Source organism: Ambystoma mexicanum, chromosome 5q (assembly GCF_040938575.1).
Source record: "Ambystoma mexicanum isolate Mex_15411 chromosome 5q, UKY_AmexF1_1, whole genome shotgun sequence".
NCBI classification, from domain to species: domain Eukaryota; kingdom Metazoa; phylum Chordata; class Amphibia; order Caudata; family Ambystomatidae; genus Ambystoma; species Ambystoma mexicanum.
In genome coordinates, this window is record NC_090933.1 from 61,784,905 (window position 1) to 61,808,153 (window position 23,249).

Sequence of the window (23,249 nt, forward strand, 5' to 3'; positions counted from 1 at the left end):
CGGCAGCACATGGTACATAGCTCAGCAGCCATAGTCCAAACACTGCGTTACTCCATACATTGTTAAACTTCTGTTTCCCTTTCTTATTGTATAAAGTAAACACCCTTTGCACACCATAACCCCCTTACAATGTTTGAAGGACGTACGCAGTAATTCCTTTTCTTTCATCAACGACAGCCCAAAACAAGTTCACGCTGGAAGACACCAAACTGCGTACAATGGTCCAGCCACCCACGTATGCTGAGGCAGTGCACACACAGTGTGCCATCGTCCACCGTTGGCTCGTAACAGCACTGCACATATAAATGTTCCTTAGGGACTGTAAAAGCACATTTATGTATTTTGTACTAACTTCACCGTAATGACACTACCAACATTCGGAAATGCATGGTACAATCTAAACAGGTTGCCGGCTGAATCCTTTTTATTTTTCCCAGCATCATCTCCGGAAAGCAAAACCTTACATACCTCTCCTGCACCAGGACAAATGCACATTGTAAAACAGCCTTGAGTGGAAAGCATGATTAGCTCCAAGGGCAACGTTGTATGGAATTGTAGGGAAAAAAAGGATACATAACTTACCCTGCAGTTGCTCTGCCCATGTGCCCCAAAGGTAGTCTGCAACGATTCTATATGCCGTACACTGCAATTTGTCGACCACCCAATAAAAGCATGGAATTTTCCAAAGTTATGCAAGTACAACTGTACATCTCATGTGTATTACGACTAAAATGTATTAAGCTGCAGTTCAGTATGCATAATTATACATTTACTGTACCACACACTTTCTCCGTATGCATTGTACGGAGGTTTGGGTCGGGGGAAATCATGCGTCGTTACAGCGGCATGTCTCCACCATTCCCTGTAAATTGCAACTGTGATTGAATTTCGTTTTATTGCCATTCTTCCCCAGGCCCTACAATCCATACGAAGGACAGGATGAAAAGGGAAACCAAATCGTGCAGTGAAACAGCACACTTTATGCTCACTTGTGCAGTGCTAGAATCCTTGTTTGTCCCAATTACCAGTTCTACGCACGCTCATTGGATTGAAAGTAATAATGGCCACAGGTTCACGCAGCGGTCAACCGGCACACAAACATCGACAGCTCACATTTCAATGTTGTATTTTTAAGCAAACCAGCTCCTGCATTCTCCTGCAATCCGAGGGGACCTCAATGAGGGTTGTTCTTTTATTTTTTTATATGGACACACAGACATTATGCTGTGGGTCTAACAACACTCGCTAGCACTGTCATTTTTTGCAAAAAGGAAACGCATGAAAGGAGCATCTGGTGGCAAAGTTTCAAACACATTTTGCTTGTGTGGAGCCGTACAAGGACAGTATCACCTACAAAACAGAGAGCAAAGCAGTGGGTTAACATATGACGCTACTCAAACACACTACATGGTCCATGAGGCATCCACCTATTATGACATCCTTTCCGCAAACTCTTCTCCTGTACGCTACCACTAACAAGAGCTACTTACATCTATTCTTATTCCTCTTCCTTCTTAGATACCTGGCACCTTACTGCAGGTGCCACACATTCCAACAGACTGGTGGTGGACCAAGCATTGCAAGATTACCATAAGCAATGTCTTTTCCATCATCGTTATCTGGGCCGACCAATATGGGCCTGTATGTTCATTTGCAGTTCCGGCAATACGAACCAACCTGCAAACGTTTATCATGTAAAGCATCCCAGAGGCAACAGCTGCTACCCTGTCTACTTTGCAAAGAAAATGTTTTCTTCCACATGGCCCACCAAGGACCATAAAGTTATCCTTTCCCCACTTTGCTAGATGACAAAAGAAGTACAGAAGTGCACAGACGGCATTGCACACTGGATTTTGTTTGCAAAATAAAAGAGCGGTGATGGCAAATGTGCTAATTCCCTCCACCTTAAAGACCCCCAGCAAGTTTGCTGGACTTTGAGGACTTGATTTTTTAACCTGGAGAGTGCGAGAGACTTTTCCCCCACTCTCTTATGTATTTTAATGTGATTTTTGAACAGCGTTTCTTTTTGTTGTGGAGTCTGACAAACTCCAAAGCCATCATCTTTTAAATTGTGTCACACAGCACCTTCAGTGCATTGACACAGGGAAGTCTTCCAGATTTTTCAAAGGTTTAAATACCTTCTCTGGGATAAACTACTGTTTCCCAGAGCAGTAAAGTGAAATTGACTAAACTTAACTTTATAACTTTCTAGACCCAGCACACACTATCTTACAATAGGGTGCTGGAGGGGTTACTTCTTATCCACTTTGTCTAGTTTCTCATGTAACAATTTTATGTTACCCTTTCCTCGATGAATGGCTGGTGGCAATGGTTTACTTTTAACTACCGTGGTGTGCATTTACGGAAGACTGTTCGCATCTGCAGGAAAGTACCCAAGGGTGCCATTTTGTCAAAATGGCCCGGTCTTCTTTTTTCACCATTTCTTTGTGGAAAGGTCCTTCTTGAGATTTACTCTGCGCGCCAAACCAGGTTTGGTCCCTTTGTTAGCTTTGCCTTTGGTGGGATTCACAAGTGAAGTCCGCCTCCGACTCCAGTGTGTATGGGGTGGGCAGGAAGTGAGTGAGGTGCCCGAAACTCCCTGTGCTTAGTCTCCCAGGAGACCCAAATGCACTCTGTAGTGATTGGCCGGCTGACTGTCCGGCAAGGACAGCCCCCCTGCTGGGTGACTGACAGCTAGCTTGGCTGGCATGAATGGGAGAGAATTGAATAAAAGGCGAGGCTTTTGGCTTGGAAGGCAAAGTAGACCACTGGACAAAGGAACCGAAGAAGAACTTGAAGAGGACGCCTGCTACAACTCCTGGACCGTTGGTTTGCCAAGTGAAGCCCTGCTGCTGTTCCGAAACTCCAAATTCATATTGACAGGGAAGCCCCTGCAAGGACGAATTCTCCCCTTGAGTTGGTGGGACCAATCAACTCCAAAGTAAACCACCTGGACATTCTCTCGGACCTGGCTGACTTTCCACTGAGTTGCTGCTGGAAACCAAAACGCCAGGGAGAGGAACACCAGATTGTGTGCATTGCTTTTAAGCTGGACAAGAGATCCAGGAAGATCCTTTGGACTCCCAGGAAGCAGGAATGACTGACCCCGAGCCCCCTCAGAGTGCCGGACCCCAGAAGCATTGAAGGGCCATCTCAACAGCCAGGAACCACAGTGTTGCTATTTGCGGTAGATGCAAGGAGCTGAAACACCGAACAGCCACTTGCGTCAAGATTGCGAGGGGTGATCGTCCCATTGCAGTGCAGGAGTCCCCAGAAGTCCTCCCTCTTGTCCCTATGACTGAGGCCCAGGAACAGTGAGATCTGCAGAGCTACTCAGGAATAGAAGTCATCTGCTGCACTTTTTCTTCAATACAAAGGTACTGTGAAAGTCTGAGAGAACTTACCTCTTTCTGTAGAGCTGCTTGCATCTTCTACTACTCACAAGTCTAACAGCTTGTGGCCCTACATTGATTCTTCTTTTTCTTCAAAGATTTCTAAAACATTGTGCAAAGACTTTTCTTACTTACCTGGAAACAAGTGCTTCAGCTCATATAGACTTTTGCCCATTGACTTCGGCTTCGCCTGTTCCACTGAATAACTCTTATTTGGGGATCTGAAAGTAATTGCATGCTTAAAGAATATTTGTGGTCTCTTGTATGTTCTAATAACCTTTTCCTTTGATTTACTGCTAAATGATCCTAAATACAACAGTGATATATTAATGTCTCCAGCACCCTAGTTATTGAAGTCACCTGAGGGTGTAGTTTGGGTCTGTGGACCATCCCAAAAGGTTACTCCCGGATTTAGAGATATTGAGAGTGTGTATTTTGAGAAGTATATTGGATTGTTACTGTTATATTGCTCCTTTCTGAAGAAGGCTTACCTAACTGACTGATAAATTAATAGTTTATTCAAGAAACCTTGTGTGTGTTTAATTGAATACTTTTCACTGTGAATCTCTGCGTAACTCCCCCACAGCTCACATTGACCCCTCTTTAGATAAGCCTGGCTGCCCAGCATGCTACCAACCTGTTTAGTACAAGCTTTTACCAAAGGTTGGGTTCCTATTGCCAGGGGGTCAGGATTGTTGTAGTGCGCCCAAAGGGTACTGCATACAATATTGCCTAACACCACCTTACACATTTGCGTGAACATTCTGTAGCAAATTAAAGCACTTGCAACAGTATTGTTGGTAAAGTATGGGAATTTTCTGGAACCGTACGCTCAGTGCGCATGTCTGCTTTTGCTTTATGTCGTTCCTTTCCGGAGCACAGATGTAACAAATACCTGGTGTGCACACCATAAGGAACGACTCTCCACAACTAAAGTCAGCCATGCCAGTGACTGTTGTGATGGTGTATGCCGCCCACACGTACAGTTAATGGAAGCAATTCACACATTAGCATTGCACACAATAGGAACGCCAACCACGTTCGCTGGTCATCACAACAAGTACGCAAAAGAAAGCGAACAGTCAGATGGGCTGCCATCCTGTATATGGCAGGACTTAACGGCGCTGATGATTTTCTCCAGTGCAAATGTATGTGGGTTGGTCTGTACATACTTTAAATGTGTACTGCTTAGTAACTCGTGTCATGTCGCAATATCTTCCTTCACTCGCAAAGCACAGGGTATTATCAGGGGCATACCATACCAAAAACAAATGGTGGCATGCCAGTCAGTGAACGGCAACAAGTCCAAAGACTTACGCAATATGCAAGTGGAGGCACTTCACACCACCTCTGGTGGTGTACAAACTGCAAAATGTCCTTCACAACGATTCTGTAATGGTAAGCACCCACGGGAGACATGCATATTTGCAAGAGTGAGTGTACGCTGGAGTTACATATCAGTATAGGAACGGACCCAAAGAAGGCAACATTCTGAAACCTACTTCCAACCAGTGTCCAGACTGTTAGTTCCAAGGGCATGCACACAAGGCAGTAGGGGCTTGTCACTCCCAACACAACATAGTACACTAAATGGAAATATTCCAATATCATCTGCAATGCTCTCCCCATCCCCAATCAGCTCGGAAGGTAGTTGCCTGTGCAGCTACCCGCCAATGAAGGATCTGTGAGTATTTGCGCAAATGGTGGCACATCTCACCTATGCTGCTGCAGCAAGTCTAACATGTCCTCCAGAGTGATTCTACAAAGGCGCGTACCTCAGGACATTCACATATTGTAAAGTGTGTGGGATGGAACAAAGTATGGTTAAAATAACTTTCCGAAATTAGCGAAGGCAAATGAGATGCACTCTGTTTACTTATGTGTGTACTCGAGATATCATTATGACAGCGCTCCCATGCATGTTCCAATGTCTTCCTGCACTCCTTGAAGAAAGGCTCTGTTCACGGCCCACCATTCCAAAGGCAAATGGTGGCATGTCTCACCACTGCTGCTGTAAGACCTCTAACATGTCCTCCACAATGAATCTACAAACGTGAGTATCTATTTAAAAGTCTGTGGGATGTCAGAAGGTATGTTATAATAACTTATTCAAATGAGCAATGGCAAAGTGAATGCACGCTTTATACATGTGTGCAATCCACATACCAATATCACATAAGACGCATACATGGCTGCCTTGCGTTGCAGGGATTGTGCTCAAGGCCTAGGCTTTTTTGGCCTCCGCCCATGCACCCAAAAGCCTAGGCTTTGCCCACAACCACTACAAGGCAATGGAGGCATGCAGAGGAACATGGCGCCACATACCATACTTGACAAACGTACCACTGCCTCCAACACCCGTACCCACCGCCTCAACACAATCGGAACCCACACCGTCCCACGGCCTCCGCCCATGCACCCAAGAGGCTAGTCCTTGCACACACCCACTAGAAGGCAATAGAGCTATGCATGCTAACATGTGGCCATGTAGCTTTCCTGCCTACAGGTACGTATGGGTATAAAAACGGACCCAAACAAGGCACCATTCTCAAACCTACTTCCCATATTGTCTCCAATGCACTCCCCATCACCAATGGAGTGTGCCTGCACTCACCAAAGAATGATAGTCGACTGTGCAGCTACCCGCCAATGAAGGATATGTGAGTAGCTGCCTGAATGGTCCATATTGCAAAACAGTGATGGTAGAAAATCCTTCCATGTGGCAATGCCATGCATTCTCACTTTCTTTACATCATCTGCAATGCAGTCCCCATTCCCAAGGGAGCGTCCACGCAGTCGCCACAGACGGTAGTCCCCTGATGAGCTACCCGCAAAATGTCTCACTGCTCTCCCATGCATGGAGGCATTGCATTGCAGGGGTGGTGGCCAAGCCCTAGGATTTTCGATACAAGCAGAGGCCTATGGCCTCCACCCATGCACCCAAAAGTTTAGGCCTTGCCCACAACCACTATAAGGCAATGCAGGCATGCATGGTGAAGTATCTGAGCCAGTGATGACATGAAGCAGGAACCAGGCTGACTCAGGTAAGTATCAAACAGAAGATGCTTTATTCTTGCTTAGTTACATAGTCATAGTTCATGAAAGGTAGGCGAGAAGGTAACTAGCATCCATCCTGGTTCCCTGCCATACTCCAAGTCCACACCGACACTCTGTGGAACATTCTATGAGGCCCATGCATACACTCAGGCAGTCATAATACACATACAAGGATACCACACATGGCAACATTTGGCTATGTACCATACTTCACAAACGTACCACTGCCACCGACAGCCCAACCACCGCCATACCGCATGTGAAACCCACAAAGTGTACATAAGCACAGGTACTCCTAGGCGGCAGCAGCACAACACATTCTCACTTTCTGCGCATCATCTGCAATGTAGTCCGCGTTCCCAATGGAGCATCCACGCAGTCGTCACAGAAGGTTCTCCCCTGAGGAGCTACCCGCAAATTGCTGCATGGCTTGCGTACACCACTCACACTCGGTCTTCTTCGACCTGAACAAATGTATTATATCTTCCACTTTTCACTCCCCCTAACTTTTCATCCCCTCCTTCACCCACCTGATCCTGCAAACCATGTATTGCAACCCCTTCCGGCGTGGCCAAATTGGCACAGTGCTCACGTACACTAGTCTTCTTCGATCTGAACAAATATCATATGTTCTGCTTCTCTCTCCTCCACCCTTTCCATCCCCTCTTCCTACCACCACATGCCATACATTATGTTTGTCAGTCCCTTTCGGTGGCGCACTGTCCTCCGATACAACATGGCAGTGTTTCCTAAAAACGACGCACTGTCCAAAGTTCGCCGACAGCACGGCGTACTGCAAGCCAATGAGACTTCTGTCCACGGAGCAAACAGGGAAATAGGTCCATGGAGTGGAGCCAGATATCACAAATTTTATGACATATCCAATTCAGTTCTTTGCAACAAAAGTACTGGTCGGATTTCCACCAAACACACAAAAGCATGTTTTCTGACTGAAGTCCCCACTCCTGCCGCAAATTTGGTGCAAATCCGTCCAGCCATTCGGGCTCTAGCCGTGCAAGTTCTCACCCATTCACTCTATGGAAAAAAATATATTTGGGATCGCCCTTATAACTTCCATAACTTTGCATGAAACCTCACCAAACTTGCTGAGAAAATTCAGAGTGGCCCATATACTTTTTTTTGCAAAGTTTGGTGAGGATTCCCCAAGTGCGGCGAAGTTATAAGCCGCCGGAAAAGTGGTCTTCCTATGGGTTTAGCAACTTAACCATAACTTCACGGCCGCTACGGCGGGGCGTGTAATAATTACATATATATATATATATATCTCACAGCACTCACATTTGATGAACAAGACCCGGCGATGCTGCATGAGTGGGGTGAAGCGAGTGGCTTATGCTCTGTTTCCTTTTTGAAGATCCTGATCAAATATGCAGGTATTGACAGAAAGAAGATTCTGTCCAAAATACAGGAAGTGGAAGATCAGCTCAAGTCAATTGGTCCCAGCGAAGAGGGAAAAGCCATTAGAAACAGCATAGAAAAAGGCTTCAAAATGTTGGAGGATGACATCAAGTTGAGGAAACAACGTACATTTATACGTGATAAAGAGGACTATGAAAGAGGGAGAGTGTTCACCTTTGCCAAACGTTTTGACACTTTAAGATTAAAACTCCCCACTGGTCCACAACCGTTAATTGCAGAACTTCCAACTGCTTGCTCATCCTCTGAAGCAGATACTACAGAAAGTGAGAGTGAGCAGCCTGCACGTAAACTGAATTTTTTGGAAGAGATGCAATTGCTTGGCATGGATGTGAGAAACAGCAACAAAAAACAAGAGGCAGAGGATGTGTAAAATTGATGGGCCAAAGAGGAGGAAAAAAACAAGGAGGGGGAACAGGCTCAGATGCCGTAGACAAGGACACGACAGCAAGGAAGACGCGCTCTGGAACAAAGGCATTATAGAGACTAACATGGAGCAACAAGATATGTCTATTATAAATCTTTCATCATATCCCCTCTCCAATGACCATCAAAAAGTCCTAAAACAAGGCCTCAATTTCTGCCCTCCCAGTTATTATAACTATGATGAGACACGTGTGGACTTTGACAAATACATGCGTAAAGTCAGGTTGAAGAAGTTCTTCGCCATCAATCCACCCAAGCAAGCTGTTCAGGAAACTTCACAAGGTTATACCTCTGTTACCATTTAGGACATGGACACTTTGGTAATCTCACAAGCTTGGGATATGATTGTGTTGAATCTGATAAGAGATTTGGACTGGAGCTCTATGAATATACATACAGATTGGCCAGGCATTAGCGAACTAAGGTCTAAATCCAGATTCAATCCCATGTTCAATCCGGGAGGTCACATCGAGGCATTCCAGGACCTAGTGATCAGTGATTTGAAGAAAATCCGGAAGACCAAAGTAAATATCCATGGGAATCTTACTCATCACGAACTGGACATTTTGCAACATTTTAGCACTCTACCAGATTTCATCATAAAACCATCCGACAAAGGGACAAACATTGTGGTGATGAATCGTTTGGATTACATTAATGAGGCTGCAAGACAATTTATGGATCATTCCTGTTATGCAAAATTGGAAGACGACCCAACCGCAGGTATGAATACAACATTATTTGACTTGCTTACTGTATACAAGGACAAAGGGTTACTTGAAGATGATATGTGCAAGTATCTACACCCTAACTTCCCAGTAATGCCTACTATTTATTTTCTTCCTAAAGTGCACAAGAGTATGAGGAGGCCTCCGGGATGCCCGATTGTGACACTTAGTGGCGCTTTATATGAAAACACCTCAAAATTTGTAGATGAGACCTTGGTGTCCTTTGTGACCTCCCTTCCATCTTATTTAAGAGACACCAAAGACTTTCTGAACAAAATTGATGGTATTACTTGGGAGCCAACCTACTTGCTTACAAATATAGATGTAGTATCACTTTATACTTCCATTAGACATCTTGATGGACTGAGAGGTTGTGAATATTTTCTCCACACTCGGTCCATGAACTTTTTACTACACGGCAAAATGATATTGGACATGATCCATCTTTGTCTAACAAACAATTGCTTCCTGTGCAACAAGGAATTTTATGTGTAGCTCCAAGGTACAGCTATGGGCACAACCTTTGCCCCTTCCTACGCCAACTTGTTCATGGGCTGGTGGGAGAAATGTGGAGTTTGGCAACCAGAGAACAGCTGTTATACAGCTAAAATTGTACTCTGGCTGCAGTATATAGACGATGTATTCATCATTTGGGATGGAACAAGCTCTGAATGGCTGGACTTCATCCAGAAATTAAACAATGAGCTAAATCTTCAATTCACCGAGAGCCACAACAAGACTGCTATCGTCTATTTGGATATTCTTGTTAAAGTGGCTCAAGAAGAACTTGTTACATAACTGTATAGAAAACCCACAAGTTCCAATACATTGCTACACCCCAACAGCAATCATCCCACTGCCCTGAAATGGAGCATACCATATGGGGAACGTATATACATAAGGAGGAAGTGTTCCAAGCTGGAGACATTTGATACAGAATGCACACGTATGGCCCTGAAGTTTAAACAACGTGGTTATCCTAAGAAGATACTTGAAAGAGCATATTATAAGGCCAGGGACCAAGATCGCTCCTCTCTTTTGATATCCAAAATAATGCCATCAATAGATACATGCAATAGTGAGGCACGTCTTATTGTCACAAGTCTCTCCCCTTCTCACCTGCTTTTGTTGTTTGCTTGCAACCTTCTGTGATGTCTTCATTCTCACGGTCCAGGATTTGTACAAACCCGAGCGCTGGCCCTCAGATTCCAGCGTGAGGTTCGCAGTCCAACTCCCGGGAACGTTCAGAAGTCCAGGGCGGATACCAGGAAGGAATGATGCTCGCACTCGGAGGCACGGAACGCCGTGACCCGATCGTGGATGAAAATCCAGGAAGTTCGGGGGTAAGGTAGAGGAATGGGAGGAAGGAAGGGGAATTTAAGGAACCGGGAACCAGGAATCAGAAGAAAGCCCCGAGCGAACTCCGGCAATACACGTCCAACTATGGCAAGCGGTAGCGTTGAGATGCACAGAGCCGCGGGGGCGTGTCTTTTGTAGAGCGTACAGCGTGGAACGTAGAGACTGGCCAGCAGCATTCCGTTTCAAGCGACCATGTTGGAAGGATCACTGTATTCAATTCCCTATGGGTCAGGGACCAGGAAGTCCAGAAGGGGCGCAGACGACGGTTCATGACAGCATGCCTCCTCTGAAGCCCAGCTCCTCCGGGCTTGCCCGGATGGATAAAATGGTATCTTCGAACCAGCCTGGGGGCATTCATGTTTGACATGGGTTCCCAGATGCGCTCACTGGGAGGGTGTCCTTTCCATTCGACCAAATACTGTAGTTGACTACATCGGTACCTAGAGTCACAGATTCTCTAACCTCGTATTCGAGTTGGTCATTGACAATCACTGGGGTAGATTTTGGAGCTGTTCGAGATGACTGAAGATATGGTTTTAACAGTGAGGTGTGGAAGACTGGATGGATCCTTTTCCATGATTCTGGTAGTCGAAAGGCCACTGGATTGACGATTTCTTGTATAGAAAAGGGCCCGTAATACCTGGGAGCCAATTTATTTGGGCGCCGATGTCAGGGAAGGAGCTTCGAGGCTAACCAGACGTTATCGCCTACTGAGTAGGAAGGTCCAGGTCTTCTTTTGGAGTCAGCCTAATGTTTAACGTCTCTTCAGGCCTTTTCTAAGTGTTCCTTTGCTTCTTTGTGTACAGTAATAAGGGTTTCAATCCAGGAATCAACCACAGGAACTGGGGTAGGGTGTGGGAGAACGGATGGTAGAACTGAAGGATGAAATCCTTGACTACAGATGAAAGGACTGGTTTTGATAGCTGAATGATCCAAATTGTTATAAGCGAATTCGGCCACAGGTGTTAAGAGTGACCAATCATCTTGGACCTTGGTAGCGAAGCAACGAAGGTATTGTTCCAAAGTTTGGTTTACACGTTCAGTGGCTCCATTTGTCTGTGGGTGATAACCTGAAGATAAGGCACGTTGGATTCCCAGTATACGACATCATTGCTTCCAGAACTGAGATACGTACTGGGGTCCTCGGTCAGAAATGATTTTGGAGGGTAGCCCATGAAGCCGGAATATGTGTTCCAGGAAGATTCCGGCAAGTTCAGACGAGGATGGGAGTTTGTATAAAGGTGTAAAATGAGCCATATGAGTAAACAAATAACAAATCAATAGTAACCATGATAGTTGTGTAGCCCCTGGAAGATGATAGTTCCACGATAAAATCTGTGGCAGTGATTTCCCAGGGTCTTTGTTGGTATTGCTGGTTGGAGCAGGGGACCTGCCGGTTTCTTATTATCGTGTTTGTTCTGATTGCAGACTGCACATGTCTGGATATGGATCCTGATATCATCCTTCATCTTCGGCCACCTAAACTGTCTTTGTATTAGATGGAGGGTGTTGGTGATGCCACGGTGTCCTGAATGAAAAGTATCATGACATAGGCTTGTGATCTTTTTTCTCAGTCCAGGAGTGGGAATGCCCAAGCGATTGTCCTTGAACAGATATCCGTCCTTTGTTTTGAGATTCTATCGATTGTTTCTCTTAAACTTCTTCCAGGTTTCAGAGGATTGAGTTTGAGTTCGAATATTCTCCAGGAGGGTAAGCGCTTGGGCAACAAATAGTGTGGGGAAACATCTTAGGGAAGGTCCGATCTTCAAGGGGTGCGTAATCGGGACGTCTGGATAAGGCATTGGCTATTATGTTGTGTGTTCCAGGGACATGATGGATTTGAAACTGGTATTGAGCAAAAAAGAAGGCCCAACAGGCTGGACGACTTTGTACATCCTAGGGATTGTAGGACTTGAAGATTCTGATGGTCCGTGCGGACTTGCACTGGGTGTTTGGCTCCCAGGAGGAGATGACGCCAGTCAGTGAAGGCTTGACGGATGGCTAGTAATTCCTTTTCCAGAACGGAGTAATGAGTTTCACTGGGAGTCAAGGTGCGAGAAAGATAGGCGATGGTGTGTTCTAACTTGTCACCCAATTCTTGTTTTAGGACTGCCCCAATGGCGTAGTTGGAAGCATCAGTTTCAACAAGAAAAGGTCGATCAATGTCGGGTTGAGCTAGGATGGGGCTTGTGTAAACTCCGACTTCAACCGTTGGAATGCTGTATCTTGCGCTGAGGTCCACAGGAAGGGGGTATCCTTCTTTAACAATGTAACGATAGGGTGCACAATCTCTGAAAAAGCTGGTTTAAATTTCCGATAGCAATGAGCAAGCCCTAGGAAGGATTGCATTTGTTTTACAGTATTTGGAACGGGCCAGGATAAAATGGAGTCTACCTTCGAGGAGTCCATTCCAATTCCTTTTGGGCTGAGAACAAATCTGAGGTAGTGAACAGTTGATACATGGAAAAGGCACTTCTTGGGCTTGGCCAGGAGCTTATATTCACGTAGTTGTTGTAAGACTGCCTTCAGGTGCTCTTCATGTTTTAGATGGTCCTTGGAGTAGATCAGTATGTTGTCCAGATATACAATGATGAAGATGAACAGCATATCAGAACACTCGGTCCATAAAACGTTGGAAGACCGCTGGGGCATTAGCAAGTCCAAAGGGCATAACCAGATCTTCAAAATAGCCAAAAGGAGTTCTAAAGGCTGTTTTCCATTCGTCACCTTCCTTTATACGAATAAGATGGTAGGCACCCCTTAGGTCTAATTTTGTGAAGACTAGTGCACCTCTGACTGCTTCCAGGATATCCAAGATGAGAGGCAATGGGTAGCGGTCCTTGAGAGTGCACTGGTTAAGGCCACGGTAATCGAGAGAGGGTCTGAGCTCCTTGGTGTCTTTCTTGGGAACGAAAAATAACGACGCACCCGCTGGGGATTTAGATGGTCGTATGGTGCCATTTTCCAAGTTAGTGTTATGCTCACTTGGTATCTACAGGGACGCCACCCAGCCAGGTTACTCGCTGGTATGCTTCTCAGCTTTGCCCTGATGTGGTCTGCGGGGAAGCTTCTGTCTGAAAATACAGGACGACTGACCGACTGGGGTAAGTATCCTCCCTCCACCCCCGTAGGATTTCAGTCCCTCTGGCGCCCTCTCCTCACCTTGTGGTAGAATTAGGCGTGCTCTCCGCCCTGCCTTCTTTGCAGGGGCGCGTTGTGTTTCATGGGTGAGTGCGGTCCAGTTACTTCACTGACGCCAGCCCGTTTGATATTGTTCAGGTTGGTCTTCTTGCTGTTCTTCAGTTTTGTTGCTATCCTGCATGCCTTTCTTTGTTTAAAATGTCTCTTTTTTCTCCCTTAGGTATGCAGAGCTTCAGCACGGTGAACTGGCTTGGTTGAGCCCCGCTGGTAAATGATGGTGCATTAAGATCGCTATGATGCGGTAAGTAAGCGCTATGTGCAGCACTGCGAAGTCTTGCCTTTGCTAACCTGTGTTTTCCTTCCTTGTAGGTCGCAGTGTTCTTCAGCGTGAGTGGAATGTCCGGAGTGGTGCCAGCCGAGAGGCGACCAGCCAGGTAAGCCTTTTGAGCAGTTTGTAATTTGTAAATGTCTCTACTGCTTTCTTTAATGTTGCCTCCATCTTCCTCTTTCAGATCGTTCTGTCCGGGAGGCGTGCAGATTCGAGGAAGCTGTTCTCAGTAGCTGCGAGTGTTTAAAGATGAAGACTGCAGGTAAGATGCTGCTGCTAATGATGTTCCTTTTGTCTCCTTGCAGGTTCTGCTTCTCCGAGGTTCGAGGGAATAGCTGGACACGGTGAGCGTCACGTTGCAAGCTGCAAAGTAACGCGAAGCGAGTTGCCTTGCTCGGGTGTGGTTTAAATAGCCCCAACAAAATAGTCCAGTTAAAGTAGTCCCTAGGCTACCACACCAAAAACACTAGACCGCATAGTTTGGTTCTTAGGAACCAAGCTATGTGGATGCCTCCATGTTGGCTGACAGTACAATAAAGTAGTTCCCAAGCACATTGTTTTTCATGGTGTATGAGCCTGGCGCCATAGGAGCCAGGACTGGCCCCATGAGGGCTTTTGAAGAGGATGCCAGGCTCTAGAGGCCAGAGTCCTGACTCCTCCTGGCCAATGGGTTTGCCAGAGGGGGTTTTGGGCGAGGGTCGTGACAGTTGGTATCCAGGTATTCCCGGAGGGCCCTTTTTTCAGGTCCTGATAAAATAAACATCCTCACGAAAGTAATCACTGCTGAGGCTTCAGTATCGATGGTGCAATCCTTTGGTCTGTGAGGAGGGAGAGCTTGGACTATAGCGGTCGGAAATACATCTGTGAAGGCCTGGTAGGCCCTGGGAATCCGGATGATGTTAGAGACAGTGACTGGATTTTGCGGACTCTCTTGCAAGTCTTCAGAAGACTTGAGTAAGGAATCTAGGGATAAGCAGCGAGACATACATTGTTCAGAACCAAGGAACAAGGAGCCTGCTGCCCAATTGATGTAAGGGTTATGCTTTTGTAACCAGGACATTCCTAGAACCATTGGATAATGGCCTGATTTTATAATGTCAAATTTGATCCTCTCTTGATGGTGGTTTATAGAGAGTAGGATCTCTTTAGTCTGAAGGGTTATGGGTCCTGAAGACAGGAGGTCTCCCATCAATAGCCTCTACAGGTTGCATAATCCCTCGAGTTTCATGTGGAATGTTGTGAGTAGTGACCCAATCATGATCTATGAATATGCCCATGGCTCCGCAATCTACTAATGCCAGGATGGGGTAAGATTCTTTCTTGGAAGGCGATAGAAAGGCCTGTAGAACCACAAGATTATTTTGTCCAGGAGAGTTCAAGGATGGAATTGATGTGGAGCAGACGTCTCTCTCCCAAATCTGTGCCCGTCTAGGATCAGGAGCTGGCGTTTCCCGAACGCCGTGGAGGAGCAATAGGGCATTCTCTCACGAGGTGTTTATCGGAGGCGCAATACATGCACAGACCAGTGTGAATCCGTCGCATTCTTTATTGTGGGGTAATGGGTCCACGGAAGGCCCCCAGTTGCATGGGTTCTGGGTCCGGGGTTGGAGAAACTGTGGGCTCAGGTCTAGATTGATGGTCTGTGGCGGCCTTTTGGAAAGCCAATTTAGACTTCTTTTTCTCTGCTCTTCTTTCCTGGATTCGGAAGTCTATTTGCAAGGAAAGGTCCATGAGAGCCTAGAAGGAGCTTGGGCGAGCTAGCCTAGCTAACTCGTCCTTTATTTCCTCATTCAGACCTCTTCGGAAGAGGGTGAAGCTGGCTTATTGAGACCAATCTGCTTCCTTCACGAGTTGTTTAAAACGGGTCACCTAGGTAAGCATATCCTGGGATCCTTGTTGAAATTCGAGTAGTCATTCTTGAGCACTGTACACCTGATCTGGACGATCAAACATGGCCTTTAGAGCTTCCACAAACCCATCATAATCATCCAGGAGGGCGTCGCCCGAATTGACTAGGGGGGTTTCCCAGGTCAAGGCATTTCCAGTGAGGTGTGAGATCATAAAGCCCACCTTTGCTCTAGGCGTGGAAAAGTAGTAGGGCTTGAAGGTGAAGTGCACTAAACATGAATTAAGGAAAGCACGGAGAGTCTTTGAAGAATCATCATATTTGTCCACTACTCGTCCCAATAATACGCTTTCCTTAGTTGCAGAGTCAAGTGACAAGACTAGCTGTTTTAATGCAGCATTCTCAGCCTTAACGTTCTGGACCTCTGTGGTTAGTTCCCGCATGAGGTCTTGAACAGCGGCTTCCATCTCTGTATCTGTATCGTTTTTAGGTGTCTCAATCTGTCACAAGTCTCTCCCCTTCTCACCTGCTTTTGTTGTTTGCTTGCGACCTTCTGTGAGGTCTTCTTTCTCACGGTCCGGGATTTGTACAAACCCAAGCGCTGGTCCTCTGATTCCAGCGTGAGGTTCGCAATCCAACTCCCGGAAACGTTCAGAAGTCCAGGGCGGATACCAGGAAGGAATGATGTTCGCAATCAAAAGGCACGGAACGCCATGACCCAATCGTGGATGAAAATCCAGGAAGTTCGGAGGTAAGGTAGAGGAATGGGAGGAAGGAAGGGGAATTCAAGGACCGGGAACCAGGAATCAGAAGAAAGCCCCGAGCGAACTCCGGCAACACACGTCCAACTACAGCAAGCGGTAGCTTTGAGACGCGCAGAGCCGCGGGGGCATGTCTGTTTTGTAGAGCATACAGCGTGAAGCGTAGAGACTGGCCAGCGGCATTCCGTTTCAAGCGGTCATGTTGGAAGGATCACTGTATTGAATCCCCTATGGGTCAGGGACTAGGAAGTCCAGAAGGGACGCAGACGACGGTTCATGACACTCATTCTCACTTATGGCACGGCTGCACAGCACATACAACAGATTATGCGAAAGCATTGGCATGTCTTCCAGTTGGATGAACATTTGGGAGGAGCATTGGGTGACAGGATGACCATTACATTTCGACGCTCCGTTTCACTCGACGATAATCTGGTCTCCAGCTTTATGAATCCGCAGACAATATCTACAGGCCAAACCTGGCTTAAAACATAAGTTGCAGGCTTTCACAAGTGTATGAAATGTAAAGCCTGTCAATATGCCAGGCACACCGTGAATTATGCACATCCCATCTTGGCCAGAAACATTGCAATAGGATCACGCATTACTTGTGACACTTAGTTTGTACTTTATTTGCTCACCTGTCCTTGTGACAAGTGGTATGTTGGGAGCACAAAAGGCAAATTGAAGCTGCGTGTGCTACAGCACATTTGTGCCATTAGACATGTTGATCCCACTTACCCTATGGCCTTACGTTTCAAACAAGTTCATGATGGGAAGTTAGATGGCTTTGTATACTTTGGCATACACACAGTACCCAAACACCCCAGGGGAGGCAATAGAGAATTGCTGCTTAGACAAATGGAAACTAAATGCATATTGGACTTGGAAACAAAAAAAACAAGGCAACATAATTTAGATGAGGAATTGTACACTTTTTTTGGGAACCTAAAAATTGTGGAAAGAAGGGAACTATTCCCATATGTGTTTTGTTTCCAATGTTTGAACTTGAGTTCCTCATCACCATTATTAGCAACTATTGACAAACCCGGCCCCAATTCTGCCTAGTGTGGCTTGTCATATTCTAAATTTGAAGTATGAATTGTTGGAGGCCATTGAATTTCATCTTTGGGTCTGCTTTGTGCTCTCTCACTTTTTCTCTATGGCCTCGCTCTTTATTGATATTGACATCGAGTTTTGAGAGAGCATGTCCTGTTCTGTATCATCGGCCTCTCAAAATTATTATATTTTTTTTTGGCAAGTGTTTTATGGTTTGTTTTTGCACTTTTGGTTTACACTTCAGGCTGGTTTAACTGGTTTAAGCTTACATCGGAATCCCTGTAGCGCGCCCCCATCATTTTTGGTGGCATACTTTTTACAGCTTTTTAGAATTAGAGATTTTTCTCTTTTATATTATTTTTTCTTCTATGTTCCATTAGAAGCGCTCTCTAGTACCGCTAATGTAGACATTTAACAGCATTCCTCTTTTTCAGATTTTTTCTGGATGATGTATCCAGATAGGCGGGCTGCCTTGTTGCATTATATATAAGCTTTAGAGGCTTCTGACCAGCACACTTCACTAACCTTTTTCTTTTGCAGGACCTAGCATAACGCACTTTAAACATGGGATTTTATTTGTAGGAGATATTTGAGCATATTAGTGGTTTTAAACATATGACCCCTATATTAAATGCTTGTTCCATGTTACTTACTTTTGTGTTTATACATCGTACTCTTAACTGTTGCTTTGCAAAATTGCACAAGTCGAAATGTTTACAGTAATGAAATTTACATGCACTTTATTCATTTATCATTATTATGGTGGAATCAATATATTCCAGCCAACTGCTGCTTTGCTTATTTTGCACAAGTAGAATGGTTTACTGTAGTGATGTCTACTTGCACTACGCACTTTATTCATTGATGTATAATGAGGTCCATGCTTATTTCCGTGCATCTAAGCTCTGTGAACCTGCATTTGGCATACTACAATGGGGTAGTTACACTCGAGAGCACGGACTATAGAATCGGTTTTTGTAGCGAAACGGGCAGCGTTAAACAAATGAGAAGGATTCACACATTTTAACACAGGCAGCTATATTGCAAGCGGCTATCGTGACTTTGTGGAAGCACATTTGAGCGTTATCATCGTACCAATATCTAGCTTGACTAAACAATATATTGCTACGTGCCACTATTTTTGTGTTCATATGTATATATGACGGTGCTAGATTTTGATTTACAGCAGATGCTGCCAGTACAGAGGTAACCTTTCGTGGTATTGCCTGCACTAGACGCATTTTTTAAGTTACTAAGTTGCATCCTTCTCGTGTTTTGCTCGAGCAATAGCTTTTTATGCACTGTTACGTGAACATTACTTTGTAACAGACTATTGTAGTCATGCTTGCGTTGAACATTTTAAGATATCTGTCTCCTCTGACAAACAACAGGATGTTTTACTGTGCGACACTATCAGGGGGCGGAATCATAGAGAATGCTGTGGTATTTTAAAGTCACATTTATGATGTTCACTTTTCCTAACGTGACCAGCGTTGTTCTTTTGCCTTTTCCTTGCAACGTGAAAAAATGTATAATAAAAGGGAATTGTATCTCCATGCTGAAAGCCATTCAGGCGTTTTTTGCTGCTTTTGGGAGTGCATCCCAACTTTTTCCTTTATTGGAAAGGGATACTTTTTCTCTCTCTATATATATATATATATATATATATATATATATATATATATATATATATATATATATATACACACACATCCCCCACTGTTCCTACTGTGTCGCCTTTACACCGTGGTGCCCCTTTTGAGAATTGTTTCAGCATCTGGTGATGTTTCGCTGCGCCAATCTATCGTCGTTTGGCTAGGCCGTGGCATTGGATGTGCACATGCTTCCATGCAGAAAAGAAAAAAGATCGGAGGACGTCGGCGTGAGAGGAATCATCAGCATTGTGATGAATCCCATGGGTTCATCACTCCTTTCCTGCCAGTGACCTCTCCCTATGTGGCAAGGGGACAGAGACGCTACCTGATCCTGACACAGGGGGCAGCTATATAAGGGAGGATCACATGGGGGAGACAACCTCTGGGAGAATATCATGGCAACATAGGATGAGACATGGTATCCCCTTCTTTTGAGGATACCCCGTCCCTGCCTCATGCCTTAAAGTCATACTGTTACACTTCCACTCATCCACCTAGGAAGGATGCAGTAGGCTTTCTAATGAGAACTGTATGCAAGTCGTCAAGACCTGACTTGCCTTCTAGAATTCAAGAGGACACCTTCTCAGCCTCTACTAACAAGTCCACAGCTGACTTGCCTTTAAAGAACAATTCTCCAGACTTTATCTGTAAAACAAAAAGAATTAATTTCTATTCCCATAACTACCAGAAAACTGCAACGAGGAAGTTGAACAGAGTAATGCGGATCGACCAAGGCCAGGAACACAGGCGGCTCTCTAGTTGTTGCAAGTGCATACCTGTGACCAGAAGACTTTAACAATGGCAGCAGCTGAATGGGGTGCGCTGCTGGAGCGAGAAAGCTGCATCTCTTGGTAAAATCCAAGAGACTGAGGCTGGAGAGCCGTGGAATCAACCGGCTACGGAAGCATTAAAGAAAGGGAAGCTGACAGTGAGAAGAAACACACTGCAGGGATGACAGAAGCAAATGTAGGGCTCTTGGGCATTTGCAGGTGTTTTGCAGCAGCCATCGAACCTGAAGACACAAAGCAGAAGAGCCCAGCAGACACAAATCAGAAGGGCCCAACAGAGACCGCAAGCAAGAAAGCAAAACCAAGAAAATGATGCAGCAACTGAGAGGGAAACGCAGAACGACCTTTAGCGGTTTGCTGTGGACGTAGAATACGCCAGCCAGAGCTGGCGAGTGCAACGAGGGAAGCAGGAACGCTGGGGCACACTGGCAGCATTGTGAAAACTGAATGAGCATTAATTAGGTATGAGAGACAAAGAGTGAGAATATTTATTTGGAAGGAAGAGAGGCACAAGACTTACATGTTTGTTGCATAAACTCACAAACGTCAAAGTCCTGAAGGATAATATACCAGGCAGATATAATTTCAGAAAAAGCAAAAGACTATCCAGTTTGGAGGGGTGTGTAGAACCCACATGAGAAAAGCCCTGGTAGTGGTAGGGAAGGACAATTTGAACATTGTCTAGGAAACACTACTTAAAGAGGGCCTGAGAAAGACATGTCGGGATTAATAAAAAAAGGCTGTGTTAATCATGAGAAGAGGAGTGAAAACCTGGCAGGATAGTACACCAGGTATCCCAACATAGACAAAGATGAAGAGCAAAGATGTTTTATAGATCAGTTGTGCCATTTATCAAGAGAAACCCAAGGAACTGATATTGTTGAATAAAGCAACAAGGGAAGAGAAATCCAGGGGAAGGGAACCACCCTCTGGAACAAGAAAGTCTATCCTGTTGGAACTTTTGCATTGGAGTTACGCAGTTTCCTTTCTGAACATTTATGAACCACTGAAGGACAAAAACGTTATAGTTTAGTTTATTAGAATGCGAGGGCCAGATTAGTACTTTGGACACAGGACTGTTTTGCTTTGGACATTCTGATGCTGACAGACCCTTAGTTTTGGTTTTAGGAAGGAAAACACCCGCCCTACCTGCAGGGACATCATTTATTTAATTGTTTTCTTAGAACACACCTAATACCATAACAGAGTTCAGTTTCTAAGCGCAGATCTGTGATTCAAACCTGTTGCTCTGCGTGGTCTTGCTTCCAAGACCAGCGTGTTGCCTCTGTGCTATTCTCCGTTCACAGATGCACTTCCACAGCCCCAATGTATGTTAATAGAAGTCTGACCAAAACCATGACTCCCTTGTGTCAGTCTCATTCCTGACTCCTCACAGTACCCATACACACAGAGAATGAATAGTGTTAAAAGGTATGCTCCCTTTTCGAATTGAAAAAATGTAATACTCCTCTCCAGCCACTAGATGTGGACTATGCAAAGAATGTGACTGCAAGCATATTCACAAGCTCCAGAAAGAACATTACCAAGAGGGAAGACATTTGCTCTTCTAATGGATTCCTTCCTCCCAAGGTTTCTTCATCTTTGATAGACTCCCACAGCAGTACATTGATCTAGAGATAGGAGAGCAAGGACACTACCTAGATGAGAAAACTCTGAAGGACCACTGTTCCAAAAGGCACATTATGCTCAACCGTTAGACCTTCATCCAGGGTATCTGTGAATTCATACCCCTAAAGGGGTGCAGCAGAAGCTTTTACGCCAAGGGTGTCTACCACTGTTTCCACTAAGGCCCTGAATTTAGCATGAGTGTGCTTGTAGAGGTGACTTGGTTGGAATTCAAGATCTAGGGACGTGTCCAGCCCACTTGCATCTTGTAAACCTTGGGCTAGGGCCAATAAATTGGCTTGACCATCAAAATAATCTACTCTGCCAGTGCAAGAATCGATTGGGTCAATGTCCCCCTTGGTCGTCGAGCTGGTCGACGTCTAAGATCGATTGCATCGACTCAAAGAACCCTCTCCTTGATAACGAGACAAAAGAACTGACAGCGTCGAAGGTTTCGCAGTGGATGTCGCAGTGGTTATCAGTGCAGAAGAAATTACTGTCGGCGCGCAGGAATGCTTAGACAACAAATGCGCGTTGCGGGTAGGAGCCTTTTGACGGACAAACATGGATGTTTTTTGCGCCTTTGTCAGCGTTGAGCCCCAAAGGCTTGGTTTGCTCGATTGAGATATTTGTATAGCGCTTGAATCCTGAACTGAATCGAATCACTGCGCGGATGTTAAGTCTAAGAGCATAGCTCAAGCGATTCATCAACTGATTCACACTAGTTCTTCTCCATCGCTAGTGGTTCTCTTTTTAAACAGGTGGGTTTTTAATTTCTTCCGAAAAGCTGACATGGTGTCCGTACTTCTGAGATCAAGAGGGAGGCTATTGCAAAACATTGGGCCAAAAACAGAAAATCTACAGTCTCATCCAGTCACACATTTAGTGGGAGGAACCATTAGCAAGTGCTTATCACTTGATCAAGGATCGAGTGGGTTGGTAGTGCTTTATCTTTTCCACCAGCTAGTTTGGTGCTAAATAGGTCAAGCATTTAAATATAATGCATGCTGTTTTAAATTAAATGTATCTTCCACCGTCAACCAGTGGAGAGATCGACGCATGGTTGATAGAGTGGTCTTTCTTACTGCAAATACCAGACGAACTGCCGCATTTTGTGCCTTTTGCAGACGGTGGATTTGTTTGGCTGGTGCCAACATCAGTAGGCTATTGCAATAGTCCAATTGAGATTTTATCAAAGCTCCTACCACAAGAGCGTGATATTTTTTTTGGGGACGTAGGGAAGAGCCTGACTGAGCAACCCAAGAGTATAAAAAGGCAGCTCGAACTTTAGCTGTCACTTGATCATCACATCCCAGATTACTCTGCCATATGCATCCCAGATTCTTGATCTTGGATGCATATTTCAATTCCGATCCCAAAGTCAGCAGTGGAGGGCACCTCGTTTCGTCAGCTGTTTTGGGCCAAAGAAGATTACTTCTGTCTTATTTGGATTAAGTTGGAGCCAGTTAGCAGACATCCAGGCTTCGACTTCATTCAGGAAGTTCTTCACCTGTGAGAAGGATTTTTCAATGTTATTTAATCTGATGAACACCTGCTTGTCATCTGTATATAACTGACATCTCTTATGCCTTCTCAATATGTCCATAAGAGGGCGTAGATAAAGATTGAATCGCAGTGGTGACAGA